At 35.6% G+C, this 20,137-nt stretch overlaps 1 protein-coding gene and 1 non-coding gene across 2 annotated transcripts in view; both read right to left on the bottom strand.

The window, feature by feature from the left end:
• Window positions 1-20,137, bottom strand: part of LOC140744916 (monocarboxylate transporter 10) — a 149,235-nt gene that overhangs the window by 58,175 nt on the left and 70,923 nt on the right. The gene's annotated exons all lie outside the window — the stretch shown is intronic.
• TRNAG-UCC (transfer RNA glycine (anticodon UCC)) lies at window positions 20,047-20,118 on the bottom strand. Its single transcript has one exon. It is a non-coding gene; the product is annotated as a tRNA-Gly (tRNA).

Below are 20,137 nucleotides of genomic sequence, written 5' to 3'. Positions count from 1 at the left end.
TGAAATTACATTCCTAACGTAATTTCATTAGCAAACAAATCGGGGGCCACGAAATTGGACGCTATTCTTAGTTATAATTCCACATAGAAGATTTCTATTTAATTTTGGCAATTCTGTTGATTCAGCGGCGCCTGGAACAGACGGATTTCACGTCTTGTAGGATAAGCACGGATTACTGAGTTCGTAAAACATACGAACGTTCTTTTTCTTTTTATTTGGATCAAGCAAAGAAAAAACGAGAAAACAATTGGAAAAATCTTCTTTTTTGATGCTATTAATATTATATAGGCTTATATAAACATTGATATCATTTATTATCATTAATGCATTATTGTCCCACTGCTGGGTACGGAACTTCTCTCATTACGAGAAGGATTTAGGGCATTTTCCGGATTTGCAGATTTCACATACTTTTAAGAGTTTGGAACAAGTGTTTTAGGTATTTAGATTTTTTACGATGTTTTCCTTCACCGTTATAGCAAGTGATTGTATAATTCGCATAAATGGGAAGTATCCTATCGTAGAAGTCCAAATTAAATTAACAAACGATTAAAATTTGCACAGTTGTTTGATCACTTAATGTGCAAATTAACTTTTTCCTGAAGTAAGTATTCCCAGAGTTCTATGATATGGGCTCTTTGAAAACGTGCACAAAGTCCTTCAAAGCCCTCCACAAGTTCTTCTGGTGTTTCAAATGTCCACAAACGGCGGTAATTACATCCCATCAAGTCACCCGGCTATCTTATCGTTTCACGATATCGTTACGAAAACAATATTGACAACGTTTCGTGCTCTACCCCTCATTTGCTCTGAATTAAAACTGTACACAGAAGAGAAATGAATTGGTCCATCGACACCATTGTTGCCACGAGAACAATGTAACAAATGTGATGTCTTCTTAATTAACTCATGCATAAACATGATGATGAGTTACGGCGTCTCATTCAGAGAATACAGCGAGGATTGCATGCATGCATGCATAATAATCTTGGAGATGGCCGACATTTCAATAAATTATATTTGGTTTTGCATTACACGGTTATTATGTGTTTGTACAAGTGACAATACACATTTATTGCATGACTGATATGAATAAATTATGAGAATTCAGTTTTATTAATAAGCTGGTTAAAATGTTTTAAATGTGTTAATATGATATTAATATAAAAAATTATTGTAATATATAACTTTGAGTAATATTTAACATTTCGTTAGCATTACAATTCAATTTTCGACCACTATGATGGAATACTTATTCACCGTTCATTTTGGATAGAACCTGATCATATGTATGCTGATAAAGTTATTTAATAACACATGTTAGTTTTTCATTAACAACCAGAATTATAAACGTGAAGGTGATGTACACAGTTGTAAGTCTAAATATAGAAAAAAATGAGAAAAAATATTGCCTTTGCATTTTTTTGAAAAAATAAGCGTGGGTGCTCGCTTATTTTTTCCATGTCCATCTGATAAAGACCATTGCCGTCCATGGACATCTGTAACTAACGTTTAATAAGATTGCATTCTTACCTAAAGTCATACTTTTCTTTCAACAGCCCGTCAAACCAAAATACAACAGCTCTTACCACTGCTTAAGGCAAAAGCGTTTAATTATTTCGCACCGTGCTTAATTAACATTGAATGCTGTCCATACGTTGCAAATGAAATGTATGTTTTTAAGTCTTAATTTTCGACTGATTGTATCTTAAATCCTCTATCTTACTTACGATCAGGTTGAATACGGCTCCCAATTCTCATTACCACCAAAATCCAGCCGATGAAAGCGATAATTAAATGTAAAAACATGTTATCCTATAAATTGTTTAATGAATCACGTTTGTCCGATTCTCATTTGCAATGTTAATGTCCTTTAACAAGAGAAGATTATTGAGGATGTGTTAATTGATTCTCAATATATCTTTTGTTCTTGAAAATTGTTCCTTAACATAATTTTATTGTATGACAAAATTGTCTCTTTGTGACAATTTTTGAGGTGGCCGAAGGATGAAGTTCCATCCACATCAGCTAGACTCATGGTGGTCCTACACGGTTCGATTTGCACGGACGTTCTTGCCACGAACGTGCAAGATGTGGAATGAGCTTCCTCCTAAGGTGTTTCCGGAGCGCTATGGCGTGGGACTCTTCGAAAAAGGTGCAAAAAGAGCTCTCCTTCAAAGCTGGCGACGCATTGGCGACTCCTCTGGAGTTGCAAATGTCCAAAGGCGGCGTTAACTACTTTCCATCAGGTAGCACGCCTGCGTAATCGTTAGGTTAACCAATAAAAAAAATGTCCATGAGCGGTAGTTACCGTCAAGTAAACTGCATGTTCATCAAAAATATATCTACTTATATTTAAATAACAACATGTTACGAAATAACAAGAGAATGCTTGCTCTCACCGTCAATTTTAAACAATTTATTGCGCACAAATTGAGTGTACTAAAGAATTTATCGACGAGTACAAATTATTTTTAGGGTACGTTCATGTGATGGACATTTACCGATAGCATATTGACGCAGCCACGACATGGAGAGACGGGCTTTTTCAACTTTTTATTTTGCCAAAAAGTATTTACTTTAATTTACTTTTAGTGACTTTTTAATCTCGGACTATTGACATTGATACTTTTACTGCTATTTTCACTATTAAATAACTGTTTATCTTACACAATTACGTTTTAATTTGACGCTAGTTCCAAGTTAGAATCGACGTATTTTCAACGACTAGCAAAAACTAAGGAACACATATTAAAATTTAGAACTGTGAATAAAAAAAACACATCATAATGTTCGCGACGTTAGTCAAAAAACATGAAATGTATTGTTATACACTTATTTGTAATACGGATTGGAATCGGTATGTGGTTTGTACCTATGTAAACACACCCTTTGGAGCTTGCCAGGGCCGGCCTTAAGCGTGTCGGTGTAAACTGTCAGAATCATGCGCATCGCAATACGATTTATGATGCAGTCCGTCTTCATCAAGCGAGAACATCAATGTAATCAACATTATGATATCATCTTATGACACTTTAATAATTTAAAAAGCTGAAGGTGAGCGATATGTATCACCTCTTTTCTCCATTCGTTATTGCATGTATTGAATTGTTTTAAGTTGTATTTTTAAATATGTGTGTTCGAGCAGGCATGTCCGAATTTTGCGTTTACTATTTTTTTCTGCCGTGATATGTTTTGAAGGTGGTAGAACACTTTGTGATTTGACTCCGGCGACACCACCACTACACCTATTTCGGCCTAATAACAGCAGTGTTCGGCGCTGCTGTGTTCCGTTTTGAAGGGTGTGGTAAGGGAGACTTACTTTTCCGAGGCGTTCCAGCTTAATCCTCAGGGGTTGCGGCGCATCTTTGGCCGACCTCAGGTAGGAATATCTAATCCTATCTGGGGTTGATTATAGATATCCATGGGCGGTAGTAGCCACTTACCATCAGGTGGACTGCATGCTCATTTGCTACTCCTAAATAATAAAAAAGTGCAAGGGATATTTTATAGACTTATCGACCTACTGTATCAAATTGCGGTTTCCATGATGCTCTATCAACCCAATCTTGAAAATAATATCATGACCGCAGAGAAATAGTGAAAACTATCGTTTAATCAGTTTATTCATATAAAATACCGTTACATGTTACACTGTTAGATGATGGTATGAACTTCAATGAATTAAAACCAGCTTTTAATAAATAATTAATTAATACTTAACATTATTTTTTGTATGAAATTATAGTTTGATTTAGAATCTCGCGACGTTTTCAGAAATGTCAATACTTATATCAATTTCACGCACTGCGTAAAATACATGATTTTCATATCACTTTCATATGTCTCATACGGTTAGGAAAAACATAATGAAAAGAGTTTGACTTTCAAGACTTAGAAAGACAAGGCAATGTCACGCTAATAGTTATGTTATTTAACTTGCTGTAACGTACTACGTCGAGATCAACGCATTTCAATAACATTTAAGTGTAGCAATAACGTTAACTTGTAAGTCCTCGAAAACTCATTGCAGTAACAATAAAACTATATTTGTCTTGTTCGCGTATGGAATTTAAAATGCCATTTGCCGTCCTAAATGAGTGTGGTCGGGAGTTAATTTTTAAATTCGAATTCTCTTTTACACACGTCGTTCTAAGTGACAAGTGGAGTTTTGTATGTGTGGTCGCGTCATTTTCGATCTGTTTAATTTATATTACCGTTTGTAGTGTGGTCGCGTCGTTCTTGATCTGTCGAATTTAGTTTAATAAACATTTAGTAATGTCCAAGATAAGGCAGTTGCAGTTTTGAAAAATGTATTTTTAACAATTGAAATATACAAAATATGTTTTCTGAGATTCTCAGAATACATTTAAGGTCAGAAATTGATGTTATCTGAACACACTTTTGAAGATATTACTGTGATATCTTTCGTTTTTCTTTTATTTTTAATTAATGTCAGTATAAAAGTTCACTTACAGCAGACATAGATTAGTAAAGATACTTCGCCGCCTTGAAATTGAATGAAGCCACAAATGGCTTATTTTAGTAAGTTCTTTTTTTCGAATCCTTGACAAATAAAAATATTTTTAGAGAAAATTTACGAATAAATAACTAATTTACGTAATAATTGCGTAATTTACGTAATAAATAAATAATTATTTCAAATATTTTAGGGACATTTTAACATGGAGACGTGGCAAAATTTTTTTACGTAACTATTTTAATTCTCAAAACTGGGTACATTTTCTTGTTAGGCGTGAGTAATCTTTACTAATCTATGACAGCAGAACAGAAAAGTCACTTACAGCAAAAAAATGTGTGATTAACACCAAATAATTAAAAAGATCTGGTAATGAAATACTTTTGAACACATATATTTATTTCTCTCACCGTACAATTGTTTCTCTTCTATAATGTATACTTCTTTTAACATATTATATTCCTTCCTTTTTAATACAATTAACTATTTTTTCACCACAGGACACCTTTTTTATCATCGACAGTTCTCTTTTTTTCTCTAATCTTCATTATTCCCTTTTTCACATAACAATTGCAGCTATTCAGCCAAATACTTTAAAAAGGAGTTTTTTTATATACTATTAAATAATTCAAAAAATTACAAAATAATGACAATCTAAGTTCCCTAAATCTTCTATCAAATCTTTTCTTTGCATTGCAAAATTTTATGTAGCATTAACATTCGCATCAAAGAATCTTATTGGAATCCATAATGATTAGGTATCTATTATAGGAATTGTTTATTTTTTCAAATCATATAAATGTTTGATCTCCTGTTTACCTATATAAGATATGATAAGATATATCATTGGACGTTTATTTTTACGCAATAGAACAAAGGGAAACGAAATTTAAAGGTGAACTTTGAAGTTTGTGGCTTGAAATCAAATTCCATTGCTTCAATAATAAATTTCCTTTGAAAAAGAAAACAACTGTTTTGAAGTGGTGCGTCATTTATATTTATTATTGGTAAACAATTTATTTATTTATAGGCGTATAATAAGATTTTTTTTATTAAGTGGATGCTACAACCCACATAAAAAGGAGAGACAAAGAATTATTACACAATAATTGTTGTAAGTATATTATCAATTTTAGTGTGGCAAGGAAGATATTCTTTTCCGAGGCGTTCCCATTTATTCCTCAGGGGTTGCATCTGTTGCCTGGCAGGGTCGCCATGTAGTGTTAAAGCAGGTTCGTGAGGGATTGAGAGGCGTCTTGTTGATTTGATGACTTTATTGTAACTCTTAGTATTAGGATACTAAGCTTAACCTAACTTATACAACTATGAGTCCTTTTTCTTTTTTTTTTTTTTCTTTTCGAGGGGGAAACCTTCAAAAGGTACCCGGTGCCGTGGGAGCGACACGGGGTTATGTGGGACTTTTACCGCACTAAAACCCCCCTGGTGGTCGTCCTCGGCGCCGCGTAGAGGACTCCGGGATCTCCAAAGGAACGCGACCGGAGTCCTCTCAGCGCACTGCCCCGTCGGGCTCCGCCCAGGTGACTTTGTGTCACCACACCGTCTGGTGTATACGACGGAATGCGACCACACATACCGTCGTCCTTCCCGGGGTCGCTAGCCAGGCGGTTCGAGCTCCCACTCTTGCCGCCCGTAACCCCGAAAGCCCCTTTTAGTCGCCTCTTACGACAGGCAGGGGATACCGTAGCCCTATTCTGGTCCCGGAACTACAGGGACAACAACTATGAGTCCTACACACATTACAACCTTAGGTAGGACTCTTACATTATGTGAGGTTTATTACACAAATATGTATGTTTACATGGGAGCCAGTAGCCATTTACTATCAGATGGATAGCATGCTCGTTTGCAGTAGCAAATTAAATTATAAATTTCATAAAAAATATAAAAAAAAGTGTTTTTGCGCTTTTTTAGAAAGCCGCATGTCATATTCCGTTGGAAGCTCTTCAAATTAAGTCTACTTGCTAAATGCTATTTAGCATTAAGTCCGCCTTTTGTACCACAATGTTTTTAACATGGTCAATAAAGAGTAAATAAATACTTCTATACAGGTGAATCTCCATAAAGTGCACATATTGAAACAGGTAAAATTAAACCGCATTTTGTCGACAAAAAATATAAAAAAAATAATGAAAATTTTTTTTTAATTCTTTTTATATTTTTTTTGTCGACAAAATGCGGTTTAATTTTACCTGTTTCAATATGTGCACTTTATGGAGATTCACCCTGTATATTAACGTGTGCCGTAAAGAGGTACATTATCATAAATATATTGAATCCAAAATAATATACTACGTCACCACTCTACTTAATGTAGAGTTACAAATTTAATAATGCCGTAATGTTCGAAGTTGTGACATAATCGTAATTTGTGGGAGATAAGTTTACGAGAAGGTTCAATAGGTATGTCTGTATGTTTGGGCAGATTACTTACGCTTGGCTGAAGACAAGTGAATTGTAGTAATGTGGTATATTATTCACGCATTTCTGATTTTCAAAGTTATATACGTATTATTATCATTTGCTTAATGGTGAAGAAAAGTATCGAGAAATCTTAAAACCTTGAGAGATTTTAAAAATAAAAATGTTCTCAATGGTATGTGAAGTTTACCAATTCGTAATTGGTTAGCGCGGTAAACTATAGCCTAATTCTTCTCAATTTGAGAGGAGACCCGTGCCCAGCAGTGGGTCAGTAATGGGTTGATAATTAATAGTATATTATTGATAACACAATTTGATATTGCCTGCTAGAAAAAATACTAATTATGTGAATAAATCACTCTACATGAAAATAAAACTGAATTATATGTTATATATAAAATTCTCGTGACACAATGTTAGTTACCGTACTCCTCCGTAAAGGCTTTACCGATTTTCACCAAATTTTATATGCATATTCAGTAGGTCTCAGAATCGGCTACTATCTATTTTTCATAACCCTAACTGATAAGGGTTGTTCACCCTTAACATTTTTTTTATTTATATGGCAACACAACGTTTGCCGGGTCAGCTAGTAATTAATAAATAAAATGTCAATAAATTCAATAATGCCTCATTTCATGTTCACCAGGTTTTATATTGAATTCGTCAAAATAAATCTAACTAACCCAGAACTAAATGTATTTAATAGTAGCATTGTACCAAACTATTGTTTTGTCATCGGAATTTTACGCGATTGTATAGTTTCAAAGGAATACGACAAAAATATATATTTTTAATATTGCGACATAGATTTAGTAACTAAATAGACTTCACATTTATTTAAAAATATAACGCTATAAATGTGAATAATGTTGTTGTGAATATGAGGCGCCACGCCGAAGCTTAAACAAGCGCTGTCCATCAGAATGTGGTCCGAGTCAGTCACCGTACAGTCGAAGTCAATTATGGTACAGCCTTTTGCCTCGCATAGGTACCGCGATGGATACTTGATTATCAATCCATTATTACCTCACTTTTGAGCACCAGCATACTCAATGAGTGAGAAGAATTGAGTTCTTTACATTAATAGGCAAAGATTCAGGTCAGTTCCATCTTCTCTTTTTTGTTCACTAACTATTAATGAGCTTGTGTTTTTTTTAAGTAGAGAAATTGTGATCGAATTTCGACAACTAAACGAACTCTCCACTCGTACGTATAATTGCTATGAGAACACTTTATATAAAACTACAATTGGAAATAATGTTGTTCTCTATATGTGGCGCCACGTCGCAGCATTAACAAGCGATGTCCATCAGAATGCTGTCCAAGTCAGTCACCGTACAGTCGAAGTCAATTAACGTACAGCCTTTTGCCCCGCATACCACTATGAATACTTGATTATCAACTCATTACTGTCTCACTTTTGAGCACGACTGCGCTCATAGAATCAGAAAAAAATCTGATTATAATCCAATTATCCAGAAATTACTATCATCTGCTTTAACGACTGAATTCACGACCCGTGTGGCGGATACCGGTCTGACGTGCAGAGGGTCCCGGGTTCGATCCCCGGCCAGACAGAAATCTAAATGATGAATTTAGGTTTCTGTTTCTGGGTCTTGGTGTGTTGTGTGTGTATTTGTCTCTGTGTGTGTCCGTGACACCCACGATACAGGGTATCCTAGTGCTGTGAGTGTAGAAAGCGGTTAACGGCGAAGGAAAAGCTTTTGAGGAAATCAAGATGCCTAAGAATGAACATGAAGAGTAATATTTTGACGATGATAACTTAGAAAATTTTATAGCTATAGTCTGATTCATAATTAGGTGTCCAAAATGTAAACAAAGAAATGTCATTGTCAAAATTCGATGACAGGTATTGCAAACCTTAACAAATCAACAAGAAACGAAAAGTTTCACAAAATACAACATAAAACAAAAACTTAATAACTGCACACAATTTAAAAAAACGCGCTATGAAAACTAGAAAAAATTCGAGTTCGATCACGATCACGAAAAAGAATAATATCAACTACGAAACTTAAAAATAGCGGCACAAAAAATGTTTTGGATGCCGATTGTGTGACCATTATCACAATTTAATTTTGTCACATAAATCTTGTTTTTTATTATTATTACTGTATGAAATGAAATTTAGTTTATATAAATATTGGGAAATGTGAATTGATTTTAATTTATTTAGATTATTATTTTATTATCGATGTATTAATTTAATATTGTCAAAAATAAGAAACTGCCATTTGACACATATTTTCTTGATAGGTCAACACCTTTGTTTACATTTTGGACACCTAATTATGAATCGGACTATACCTCTCAAATAAAGTTCTTCCTTTTTTTCTTTGACTTTAAAGTAAGTAATAATTCATGTTTTATACACACATACAGGCACTTCCGGAGACCGAATATCATACCACTAAACTATGCCTTTACGACGCGACAACCATATTCCTTATAAAAGATTAATCACGTTTCGGAGTCTATATCTTTACTCCATGGACGGCGAAAATTTTTATATGGACGTTCTAAAGGCTAAGCTGATCCCCGATTGAATTGAACGGCGATGATGGATGACCGAATGTGTGTCAACTGAATAGATAACTGTATTGACAGTGCGAAAACTGCCCGACTGAATGGGAATACTTTTTATGTCAGTATTAATACTAATCTATTTTTTATTACCTACATTACTCATGCATCTATGAGGGCTAAAGATTACTACACTAATGTGTGGTCAATCAGTCCAGTGCCTGGGTTCATTGCTCGTCCAGGGTACGCATGTAAATTAGATTTAGGTGTCTGACATGTGGAATCTTCAAGTTTTAATCTTTTTCTATGGCGCATAAGCATATAAACTTTATAGAGCATACATTTAGATTTTTTTCGACATGACGTTGTAGGTCTATGTTATGACGTGTTCAATAATGACGTAAAACTTATTTCATATCTACTACAGACTTTTGACCTCAAATTATTTTGAAGCTTACAAATTATCTGCTTTTAAAGTATGGTATAGCCAAAAATACATATTTTTATGTATCGTACTAATTTCGTTATAGAAAGCAAAATTTAAAATCCAAGCTCATATTACAGTACTGTTTCGCGAAAACTGCATTAAATTATGAAGTTTGTTTTAAAATTCTCAACAAGATAAAGAGGGCAATTCATATGACGCGGACAAGCGTAGCTAAAGCTTCCGTTCTGCGCAATTCGTAGAGACCATGCACTGACTGTGTTTTGCAGTTGACACAACTATTCACTTTGTGTGCTTAGTAGATTTTTATCATAACTTTTCTGAGGAAACTGGTTAACAAATTAAAACATTATTTTGTTTTAATATGTGTCGGAAGTATTGTTTTGTGCCATTAGATGTTGAAATATCGTGCTTTAAAAATGCGTTTGAATAAGTGTAAATTACAAAAAATATTATTTCTTTTATGTTCTTGTATGAATATTTGCTTTTTAATGTTACATTTTTGTGTCAAAGGTTATGTATATTGTTCAATTAATAGATCTTTGTGGATCATACTCGTAGTACAAAAAATATAAATATACGTACAGGGATTGTATACCTGTTAGTAATATTTTTATGTTATTTACATTGTCTGTCCTCATTCTGCATTCCTGTTATGTATACGACGTATACGTACACATATTGAAGTACAAGATCCACGAAGGCATTTAATTTTTTTGTCGTTTTTCTTATACATAACCCTATATCGTGTGTTCATGTGTTTAATTTATATTTATACATAGTTTTTACCATTATATAAACATACGCACTGCTTACTACTACTATTTACTATTACAAGATTACTAGACTTATATTGTAAGAGGCAACATCCAAATGTACTCCTAAATAATATCAAAATAATTCATCATAATCATCATCATCATCAACCCATTAGTGTCCCACTGCTGGGCACGGGTCTCCTCTCAGAATGAGAAGGATTAGGCCATAGTCCACCGCGCTGGCCAAGTGCGTATTGATAGACTTTACATGCCTTTGAGATTCTTTTTTTTTTCATAAATCTCTCAGGTATGCGGGTTTACTCACTATGTTTTCTTTCACCGTTTTAGCAAGTGATAATTAATTTCTAATACGCACATAATTTCGACAAATCAGAGGTGCGGTCAGAGGTAACGTTAAATAAGACAAAGTTTCTTAATTATTCTTTAAGGTAACAATACCTTGTTTTTGTGTTGTACAAAATTACACGTAAATTCAATTTAGCGTTATTAAAACATAATTCATGTAATCGTATTAACGCATCGTTTATTAATGTTTAAAGGAGATTATTCAAATTGAGATTTACTGTTACTTAATAAAGCGTAATGAAGCTTCCTGAACATAATGATTTTAATTTTGATTAGACTATGGAGGCATCACCGCTACACGTATTCCTGACATAATAACAGTGCTAAGTGCAGTTTGTTTTACTTTAAAGAGAAATCGTACAAAGGCGTTCAAATTTAGTCCTCAGAGGTAGCAAAGCATCTTATCCCTGTATTTCCGAGACAGGAATAGGGCTACGGTATCCCCTGCCTGTCGTCAGAGGCGACTCAAAAGGGGGCTTCTGTGGTCGTGGGTGGCAAGAGGGGGAGCTCGAACCGCCCGGCCAACGGCCCCGGGAAGGACGGCGGTAGGTGTGGTCGCATACCGTCGTACGCACCAGATGGTACGGCGAGCGCTAAGCTCACCTGGGCAGAGCCCGACGGGGCAACGCGCTAAGAGGACTCCGGTTACGTTCCTTTGGAGATCCCGGAGTCCTCTACGCAGCGCTGAGGACGGCCACCGGGGAGGTTTTAGTGTGGTAAGAGCCCCACATAACCCTGTGGCGCTCCCACGGCATCGGGTACCTTTTGAAGGTTTCCCTCTCGGGAACAAAAAAAAATAATAATTTTGCACGGTGTTAATTACAAATGTCCATTAGTATGTTCTTTTGCACTTATAAAACGCTAACTACTGTTGCTGCTTCCGTACTGTTACTACTAAAAATCTCAACTATCCCAACCTAATCTATACTTAAACATAATCTAATCTTTGCATTTACCTGGGGATGTACCCAAACACACTCCCAATACATCACCCGCCAAAATTGATCTCCTTGATACATTCTGCAGTAGCGTAACTTTTGCAATTTGTCGTTGTTGCATGAACGTGAATTATTGGAAGCGTAGGGCCTTCTATTTTTTGTGCACAAAGGAACGGCGGAAGATTAATGTGTGTTTACACTTAGTGCATACGTTCATTTGGTAAGGGTACGTGAGCCCATATTTTAGGGAGATGTAAGGGAAAGGTGAAGAAAAGCAGTGATAGTCTAAGGGTTTGAAATTTGACGTCTCAATAGCAGTGAAAGCCTAGGTTGGAAATTTGGCTTAACCGAGGGTCTGAGGTTCGATTCCTAGATATGCACCTCTGTATAAGATGTTAATTATCACTTGCGCAAATGTTCAAGAAAACATCGTGAGGAAACCTATAGTTTTAGAGTTCTTTAAATAATATACTCGTAGATGTCATAGTGCCTTAGTCTGTCAAGTCTATTAATCTCAACTGGAGTAGCGTAGTGGACTATGGCTTAAACTCCTCTCACTCTGAGAGAAGATCCATGCCTAGCAGTGGGATAGTGACGACGGAAGTAAAAGTAAATAACGATATAAAGATCATGCACAACTTTCCATAACTCATCCGAGGCGCATCGTCGTCGCATATGGACAAAAACGATTAATCTTATTGTGGAATCGCGTGCTCAACGGTGAATATAATCAACATGATGTGTACGTTCCGCGAATTGATCGTGTCGCCTTGTTATTTATTTTTATTTTTGCACGCCACGAGCCATGTACGACATGTTCTGCATTTTGTTGATAAGCGTCTTCAGTAATTAATTGGGTGTGGTAGCTTTAGTTCACTTAGTTAAAGTAACAATAAACTTGAGTGATGTAGAGGATCTTTATACGAGGCATTCCAACTTAGTTCTCAGTGGCAGCAACTAGCCGTAAAAACCGTTTGAAGGTGGTACAACCCTTTGTGGCTCGACTCCGGTGGCAACACCGCCACACGTATTACTGCCTAATAACAGCAGTGTTAGGCACTGCTGTGTTCCGTTTTGAAGGGAGACATAGTTTTCCGAGGCGTTCCAGCTTAGTCCTCAGGGGTAGCGTCGCATCTGTGGCCGACCTCAGGTAGGAATATCTAATCCTATCTGGGGTTGATTACGGATGTCCATGGGCGGCAGTAGCCACTTACCATCAGGTGGACTGCATGCTCGTCTGCTACTACTATATTATAAAAAAAGGCAGCAGAGTGCTATCTATTAGCGTACCCGTGGTTCCGACAAAGGTCGTCAGGAAACACCATGGGGTTTTCTTGGTTCCTTTCCAAGCTTTGACAATTATTTATTTGTGTTTTATATGTATTCGCGAAATAGGTATCACACTTATTTCACCTGATAAGTGTCTGTCAAAAACCCCATACTCTAAAACAAGATATATTAGAATTTTCAATTTTGTTCAAAAAAGAAATAGTAGTGTAAGTATTAAAAGTATGCCTTTCTGCAGGTATTTCTCATTTTATCCTGTGTGAAATCATATAAGTACCTTTATTCGAGATCACAGATCATCGCACGTAATAAATCCATATCAAGCTGATGCATCGACTCACGTCAGGGCAATAAAACGTGTCAGTAAATTTAAAAGTCGCGGTGCGATATGTGAAAAGATTGATAACTTACCTCATGTGTCAAAAGCTCAGAACGGCGCCACTTCGTAACAAAGCCGTTATAAAGGTAAATAAGGGTATGAACGCACGGAGCGGTTTTTAAACCGCATTTGTCGTGGCAGCGGAACTGCGTATATACGCATTCGAAATATCAAATGTATTTTAAGATATGAAGATATTATGATATGATATGTTCAAATGTAATCAAAACACAATTCACGGGTGCAAAGTGTACACGTAACAGTGCAAGTGTTAGGAAAAGATATTGGTCAAATGCAGCGTATCTAGTTGATTGTGGCTTAGGCTGCACTAATTGGGTAGGATACGCAAGTGTAAATAAGAGATAGTAGTCGCAGGTACCGTATACGGATGCTTGCGGCATCCCTGCATTGATTGGCAAATTCTACAATCTCCTGCAAATGCGGGTTTTAAACGCGAACGGATTTCCTTAAAGCGGGAATTCTCGCAACCGCACAAAGCTGCGGTCTCGAGTTTTCACTTGAAATGGCTGTTCCCCGATCGCGCGGATGCGTTTCAAAACCGCTCCGTGAGATCTTAGCCTAACGAGATATCGTTACGTACTGTAATATTGCGTTTTACGATACTAACTTCACGCTCCGTGTGGCACTGTAGCAAATTTTCTTTACTACCCAAACCCGTTTTCATAGCTCGAAGAATTGAATTTAAAATTCTAGTAAGCAGTCTAGCTGTAAAGAAGATGGTCTTAAATTCAATAAAATTAGCTATTTTCGCATTGAGTCGGTTACGGTAAATTTTGATGTCGTTAGTGGAGGTTTAGTAAAATTTTATGGAAATTAGATCGTTCGGTTTAATGGTGGTAGGTAGTGTTTTTCTAACCTTATAAAACGGACAAAGGTGGTAGAACCCTTTGTATTTGTGCCTAATAACAACAGTGTGTTGGTGTGAATAAGACATTTCAACTTTGTCCTCAGGGACTTAGGATTCTTATCCTATCTGGGGTTGATTATAGATGTCCATAGACGTCAGCTGGCATGCTTTTTTGTAATATTAGAGTAGCAGACGAGCATGCAATCCATTTGATGGTAAGTGGGTACTGCCGCTCATGGACTTCTGTAAGCAACCCCTGATAAGATTAGTTTCCTTCCTAAGGTCGGTCACAGATGCGCCGCTACCCCTAACCCCTAGGACTAAGCTGGAATGCCTCGTAAAGTATGTCTCCCTTACCACGTTACCTCAGATGGTCTGCATGTTATTTTAATAAAAGGATATAATTGTCCTATTCATCTTAATTCTTGATTCATGTCAAGGATTGGTTATGATTTATATGAAGGCACATTTCTGTTGAATTTTATTTTTGTTTATGTTCCTTTATTGTTATTCCTGGCCATATTTGCTTAAGGTTACAAATGTAATGTGAGAAGATCGATCGTTTTGGGCCCTTCCAAGGCTTGTAGCTACGTGTTGCTTGTGTACTTATGCAATTATGTCTCTTCGTGTCATGTCATATTACACATAACCATTTATTTCCAATTTTTGTGACATCTTTTTTTATGGAAGTGTTATTAATATTCGTAAAACTTTTGAATTTTTTACCTGTTTGCGGAGGGTAGTGTTTCGTATGTATGTTTTATTCTTTAATACGACCTACACTCAAATAGTACATTACAATACGAGGACGAAAAATTTTTTTCTGACAAGTGTGAGTTTGCAGGCCGAGCCGCAGGCGAGGACTGCAACCACACGAGTCAGAAAAACATTTTTCGTCCGCGTGTTGTATAAAATTTTATATTACGGGGTCGGAAATGGGGGTTTTGCGCACGCGAAGCGTGCGTAAAACGTCCATTTACGCACGCCGTGATATAAAATAATTTTATAGCACTCTGTGACCTAAACCCGCATTTTAGCCACGCATTTCTGTGTCCAAAGTAGCCGATTTTTACACCGTACGAATATTAATACACTACCCTCACAGTTGAAAAAAATAAACATAGCTATGAACGTTTCATACTTTTTAATGCAATTTAAAAATTAAAAGTGAGTAATGAATATTTTGTTTAAAGCTATAATTATTTTAATATTTTATTTTGGACGTATTTATAAATGTTTTTGCCATTGTGTACATACTAAGCAATAGCATCACTATAAGACTAACTATTGGGCTTTATCGAATTTTATTGTTTGTTTTGACTGTGTTTGTTTTATTTTCGCTACACACCATAGTAGGAGATATTTAAATTAGGAATCGTTATCAAAATTAGCCATAATACTACTCCAGTAGAATCTCGACTAAGCGACCTATTTGTTGTCGTATTTGTGGCATTCGGATTATCGAAAATTTGGATAATTGAGTTTATGAAGAAAAGCTATTTAAACCGATTTAGGAAGGTGATGTTTTTCGACTATATGTTTGTTACGTATGTATTTTTCATTCTTTGGCAAACTCAAACGACTTCATTAATTTTGATACGTGATGTGTCGCTGAATTCGTCTAAATTGTGGCGATAACATAGGTTATATTTTAAGCAATCTGGTTTTTGTTTTTTATAGTAACTATTTTGTTGCGATTTGGCGACTTTCCGGAATTTAAATGCACAGGTCACACAAAATGTGGCTGATCTGTAAGGGTTATTACAAAGTTACTTGTTCACGTATCACAATCCGAACAATCACGAATATTTATAACTAAGGTCCGGATAATCGATTTTCTACTGTATCACTAGTATTAGTTATGTATATAATACGCCTGTGTGTAGCCTAAATGGCTTGATAAATTTCAATGGTTTTGGTTGTGTCACATTTTTATTGCTTTTTTAGTTCATAATTTTTAGTTTCAATCATTTATAAGTTTCAAAATAATTATCATATTTTTTTATATTTCTTCACAAGTATAAGCGGGTTTATGTCACACGAGCTATAAAATAGTATACGATACTTGTGATGTACTATTAGCACCAAATATGGCTTACATTATTCCTCTTTCAGTCAATTATTTTAAAGCAGTCGGAATGTTTGTTCTTATTATAATGAACAGTGAAATGATTTTTTTTTTAACTTTTTATTCGTTTCTGATAAAGAATTTTGATATGTAACCTAATTTTGTTTATCAGAATTGAATAATAAATTCATCTTGATGTTTTGAATTCCTAATGGGTTTATCTTAATCTCGTTATTATTAAGATATCTTTGCTTGGAGTGGGTCTCGAGTTTAGAACCTTTAGACCCTTTGACACGCTACTTGGAAAAGTAATTAATAAATAGCATATAATTTAATTTGTCTGTAATTTTTGACTTTTATTTAATGGTACCAGCGTAGTAAGGTCGCGTTCTTCAATGGGTTACTAAAAAAACCTTTTTTGTTAAATTGTCAAATTTATTTTAAAATATTTTCAGCGCGATCTTATTATTTCATATAAGCTGTTATAAATTGACATGAGTTTAATTGTATATCAAGGTTGACCCAGAATCGAGAAAACGTTATTAATAAATTAGTCTATCTGACTTTTGCTTACTTAAATGGTAATTTGACAATCTGTACCTCATCATCATCATCATCATCATCACTGTCCCACTGCTGGGCACGGGTCTCTTCTCAAAATGAGAAGGATAAGTCCACCGCGCTGGCCAACCTCGAATTAGTAGACTTCACCTTTAAAACGTTTTTATTTAATATTCTCAGAAATCTGTACCTAATAGAAGACAGAATTTGTCAAATATCTATCCTTGGTAGCCAAAAACCTGGAAAGATTTATTATAAATAATGGGCGTTAAAGTATACGACATCGCTTTCCTGCCTTTAAGTAGGCTTCGTAATAAATCTCGTATAATATATTGACACAATACAGTTTACTGTACATGGCGATAGCACAAATAAAAATGTTATTTTCGCATGTTGTTTGTTGCGCTACACATAGGTACTAAAGTTCTGAAATACGAATTCAAACGCACACGGCACAAGCACCGTAATAACAATCAAGAAAGTATTAGATGTCAAACGTATAACCTCTTTCTGAAAGTCAGTTAAATAAGCTTTCAAATACTTAGATTATCCAAATTGGATCAGTAGTCTTTACGAAAATTGCACGTATATAAAGTTACATACATAAATATTACACAGGTACTTAAATATTTTTTTATAATATAGGAGTATCAGACGAGAATTTAGTCCACCTGATGGCTACTGACGCCCATGGACATCTGTAATTAACTCCAGATAGGATTAGATATTCCTACCTGAGGTCGGCCACAGATGCGTCGCTACCCCTAAGGACTAAGCTGGAACGCCTCGGATAACTATGTCTCCCTTACTACACCCTTCAGACCAGAACACAGCAGCGCTTAACACTGCTGATATTTGTCAGAAATAGGTGTGGCGGTGGTACCACCGGAGTCGAACCAAACACAAACAAAGGGTTCTATCACGTTCAATATGCATATATAGCGGAATACAAAACATACTTTTTAGTTGGTTAAAAAGTGAGTAAAACCAGAGCAAAGTACATAGCGTATCGAGCATAATGCATACCGTTTAGTTATTTGAGATAAATGACAGGCGATACGGGGGCTAATTTATAAGATGTTTGACTGATGGAGATTTTGACATTCGTATTCCAGGCGTGCGGTAGCCGAAACCCATTAAGACATTATCGTTTTCTTATCTGTTATATTTGAACACACCTCGCCGGTTTAAGGGTGACCACACATTGGTTGCTATCGCTTGAGCGATAGATATGTAGGCGCCATATTGCATCTACAACGGGCTACTCATACCTGTCGCAGGGTAATACACGGTACACGTTTGATTTTATTTGAAAAATCTGTAACAATCAAAGCATCAGTATAGTCTCAGTATAGTCGCCGAGTAGTTTGACACGAAATTAGACATCTTTGTTAATCATTTGTCAAAAAACTTGGCGACTACTTAGCAGCTTATGCATCTATCAGACGCGTAAACAATCTAATATTGACAGATTTTTCGAATAAAAGCAACACATGTCGCTCGTCGGTAGTTTAAGCAACAAATTGGATACCCGAGTAGTAGCCGCTTAAGCAACTTTCAGTGGCTGAAACGACAAAATCTTTAGAACTTATCGCTCGAGCAATAGCAGCCAATGGACGGTGAACCTAATGTTACAGTTTATTCACCTTTTAGTTCTTATTTTTGTTAGTTCGTTAGTGGACAGTTAGTTCAGTTCTTTATTCCAGTCCGTCCTTGCCGGTGTCACGTGAGATCATGGTTTAGATAACACAATTTATTGTTTGGCATATTTTTTGCATTGCATTTTGGTTTTATTCGTTACGGACACCAAGATAGTTCGATTATGTACCGTGTTTGTTGTACCAAAATAGTTTTTACTGTGGCTGAGTCTTTCTTTGTGGTTTTATCTAATTTCATCTATTCTAATATGCTCTATCAATTTTTATCAGTATAGCTGTCTAGTAGAAAAAGAGTTGTTTTAATAAATCAAATAGTTTGAATTGCTTCAAAGAAAGCATATACCTCTATGTTTGCAGATTTTCAAGTACTAAGATACTTTATATTCTTCTTATTTTACGTTTCGTGTAGTATGTAATAACAAAAACAACCTTTAGGTAACTAGTAGGTACCTAAAGGTTGTTTTTCTTGGAGTTGCAATAGTAAGTCCGGAAACAAAAGTTGACATTAAAATCGACGGAATAACGAGACGCTGAGAAAATACTCATAATGTTGTTAGCGGACAAGTTTTCTTATTAAAAGTTTGAATTTGTAAGTTTGCGCCGGTAAGTGGATACTATCTACGGATTTTACTTCTCAATGCGCTCTTTGCAATGTGATTTTATTTGACTTCCGAGCGCTTGTGAACGAGCCGTGATGCAATATCTAGAGTAGTGATTTCCAAAGTAGCGACCCCCTAGGGGATCATCTTCTTAAAGAGGTCACGGGGTTCGCGAAAACTTAGAAAACAATTGAAACTTATGAACAATTTATGTTAGGCATATAATTTATGCGTTTGACAGCATAATCATCGTAAAAATATGTCTTGTTTAGGTATAAGTATCTAAAACGTGGATTACATGATATTTAACCGATAAGCCTAATTATGAAAATATACAAAGATAATGTGAATATTTGATATTTTGGTGTATTATAAAATACAAATTAGAAAAAGCGGTGGATAGGAGATCACGAGATATTGCTACGAACTAAACGGGCCATGACATGAAAAAGATTGACAAACACTGATCGGATCACCTTCGTTAAGTTATAAAAGTTTCCAGTACAATAAATCCAACATAATAAATTCCTTATATTCAAGGAATAAATTTTCAAACCACTTCGTTTTCCCAAGTTTAAAAAGTAATAGCCAACTAAAATTAATTTTAAAGTAAAATTAATAGAGAAAAATGTTAAATGGCGTAAAGCAAAATGTGCGTTGGCCGGGAATCGAACCCGGATCAACTGCTTGGAAGGCAACTATGCTGACCATTACACCACCAACGCAGATGTTCATCTTAGCAAT

Source organism: Epargyreus clarus, unplaced genomic scaffold (assembly GCF_041222505.1).
Source record: "Epargyreus clarus isolate Ecla_fem2 unplaced genomic scaffold, WU_Ecla_fem_2.2 ptg000009l, whole genome shotgun sequence".
Taxonomy (NCBI): Eukaryota; Metazoa; Arthropoda; class Insecta; order Lepidoptera; family Hesperiidae; genus Epargyreus; species Epargyreus clarus.
Note: the sequence above shows the minus strand (reverse complement) of the source record. Positions and strands in the feature narration are given on the sequence as shown.